Consider the following 3,425-nt stretch of genomic DNA (forward strand, 5'->3'; position numbering starts at 1 on the left):
ACAAGCCTCTCGGGCTGGTGAGTGCCGGTCGGCACCGATCCTCTGTGCGGGAATCTCTCCGCTTTGCCCTCCGCACCCCTGTTGCTGTGCTGTCCTCCGCGGCTCCGAAGCTCCCCGCTCCGCCTCCCGCAATCTCTGCCCACGAAGGGGCTTCCTAGCGTGTGGAGACCTTTCCTCCTTCACAGCTCCCTCCCACTGGTGCAGGTCCCATCCCTATCCTTTTGTCTCTGTTTTTAATTAATTTTTTCTTTTGCCCTACCCAGATACGTGGGGAGTTTCTTGACTTTTGGGAGGTCTGAGGTCTTCTGCCAGCATTCAGTAGGTGTTCTGTAGGAGTTGTTCCACATGTAGATGTATTTCTGGTGTATTTGTGGGGAGGAAGGTGATCTCCGTGTCTTACTTCTCCGCCATCTTTCCACCGCCCCAGGTATTTAGTTTTAAATGAGGCTGTGGTTTAGCCAGCAAGTAAGGAGAGAGGGGCTAAAATATTGAAAGTGTATATATAGGGATGATATTAAGAATTGACCATAGAATTTAATCAAGTAGTAGGGAAGTGATAGTATGGTGGTATAAGGGTTCTCCGCCATCTTTCCACCGCCCCAGGTATTTAGTTTTAAATGAGGCTGTGGTTTAGCCAGCAAGTAAGGAGAGAGGGGCTAAAATATTGAAAGTGTATATATAGGGATGATATTAAGAATTGACCATAGAATTTAATCAAGTAGTAGGGAAGTGATAGTATGGTGGTATAAGGGTAAAGGTTTGTGGAAAAAATGGTAAGATTTGTGAAAGGCAGGTGGGGATTGTTTGCAGGGATTTTTGGTGTTTTGTGACTAGAGAAAGTGAGCTGGACATGTGGGAGGTAGTGTTCAAATGAGATTATGGAAAGAGGGCAGCTGTTGTTAATGACAAATTGCAGCCTGTGACCATGAAGGTGAGAGGCTGAGGTAAGCTGCAGAGCAAAGTCACTGGAGAAGATTGATTGCTATTGGGAAAGTACGTTTCAACTTGCAAGAATTAAAACTATTAGGTACAATCTCGAATGAGAAAGATTTATATTTTTAAGAAATCTAATAGATCTACATCCTAATGCACAAGATATAATGCTAAATGTGTAACCTTAATGAGCCACTTACCCCTTCAGGTCTTGATTCTTCATCCTTTGGCCGTGTCAGTGCCCTCCAGCTTATGACCATCAGGAATACAAGTACACAGGAACAACTGTAGTTGAACAAGTTGGGTTTATTATTCACTGCAGTGTGAGAGAATACAAACTATGGGGACCTCTGAGGCAACTCAGTAAGTGAGTACTAGAAAAGACTTACAGGAGTCTTTATGTCCCTTAGCATGTTAAGATGTGCCCAGGGATTTTGTTTGTTTGTCATTGTTTTTTAAACATATTTTATTTTATTTTATTTTTTATTGAGGTAACATTGATTTATAACATTATATGTTTCATGTGTACATTATATTTTCACTTCTGTATAGCTTACAATATGCTCACCACCAAAAATTGAGTTTCCATCCATCACCATACAGTTAATCCCCTTTACCCGTTTCACCCTCCCATTACCCCTCCCCCTTGGTAATGACTACTCTGTTCTCTGTATCTGTGTGTTTGTTTCAGTTTGGTTTGTTCATTTATTCTGTATTTTTTTTTGTTTTGTTTATTTTTTTTTGATATTCCACATATTACTGAAATCATATGGTGTTTATCTTTCTCCATCTGACTTATTTCACTTAGCATAATACCCTCAAGGTCCATCCATGTTGTTGCAAATGGCAAGATTTTATCTTTTTTATGGCTGGGTAGTATTCCATTGTATATTTATATACCACATCTTCTTTATCCATTCATCTATTGATGGGCACTTAGGTTGTTTCCAAATTAGGTATTGTAAATAATGCCATGATGAACTAGCAATGCATATATTTTTTCAGATTAGTGTTTTCCTGTTCTTTGGATAAATACCCAGAAGTGGGATAGCTGGATCATATGGCAGTTCTAGTCTTCATTTTTTGAGGAATATCCATACCGTTTTTCATAGTGGCTGCACCAATTTACATTCCCACCAACAGTGTTTGAGGGTTCCCTTCCCCACATCCTTGCCAACACTTGTTACTTCTTGTCTTTTTTATAATAGCCATTCTGACAGGTGTGAGGTGATATCTCATTGTGGTTTTAATTTGCATTTCCCTAATAATTAGTGATGTTGAACGTATTTTCATATGTCTTTTGGCAGTCTATATATCTTCTTTGGAAAAATGTCTATTTAGCTCCTCTGCACATTTTTTAATCAGGTTGCTTTTTTGTTGTCGAGTTATACAAGTTCTTTATATATTTTGAGTATTAACTTCTTATTGGATATATCATTTGCAAATATGTTCTCCCAGGGATTTTAATTTATAGAGGTGAATGAGTGCTGACATAGAGAGGCGAATGCCTTTGAAAGATTTTTATTATTTACATTTCCTGAGAAAAGGGGGCAAGCCATGCTATGCAGTGCCTCATGGGAAAGTACCATATTGGTCAGGAGGCAGAAAGGAGAGAAAAGCCTATGCCAGAGCCTTTATTGCTCTAGTAGTAGGAAGCTGTTAGGAGGGGACATCCCCTATTGAGCAGGAAGCAAAACACAAGTGTTGGATTTGTGATTGGAAGGTTTGTATCATGATTTTCATGCACCTGTGAAAGCTGGCTTGCAGGGGAGATGTAAACAACTTTGTTAGTTTGGCCCTGTGTTTAATAGATGCCAAACAGACAAATACAAAATCTAAGGAAACAAAGTTAGAAGACTCAGTTTTTCATATTTCCTCAGTGATGCATTCTTCCTGAATTAAAACCTTAACACATGAACTATAGGAATGTGAGAAATCTTAAGCTTTTAAAGTTTCTATTCCCAGCTAAAAGTCAGGATAATTGTGCTTATCTGTGGACTGTTGTAAAAATAAATGAGACAAATTTAAATTAAATCATTTAGAACAGAATTTAGTAAACAGATATTAACAAAATGTAAGATCATTTTTTCCCCTCTTTATGTGGAAGAAATAAAGGTATAATCCAGTTTTTGCTGTTCTCATTCACTTAGGCTTGTACTTTCAGTTCTAAACAGATATTATTGCCAAACTCGGCATACTCTTTTTTTTTTTTTTTTTTTTTCCTTTTTTGCTGTACGCGGGCCTCTCCCTGTTGTGGCCTCTCCTGTTGCGGAGCACAGGCTCCGGACGCGCAGGCTCAGCGGCCGTGGCTCACGGGCCCAGCCGCTCCGCGGCATGTGGGATCCTCCCAGACCGGGGCATGAACCCGTGTCCCCTGCATCGGCAGGCGGACTCTCAACCACTGCGCCACCAGGGAAGCCCCAGCCTACTCTTTTGATTTACCAAATAAGTATAGCATGATGTTTCCAGTTTCATTCAGGCTTTATGTGGTT

This window comes from Lipotes vexillifer, unplaced genomic scaffold, assembly GCF_000442215.2.
Source record: "Lipotes vexillifer unplaced genomic scaffold, Lipotes_vexillifer_v1.1 scaffold1192, whole genome shotgun sequence".
Taxonomy (NCBI): Eukaryota; Metazoa; Chordata; class Mammalia; order Artiodactyla; family Lipotidae; genus Lipotes; species Lipotes vexillifer.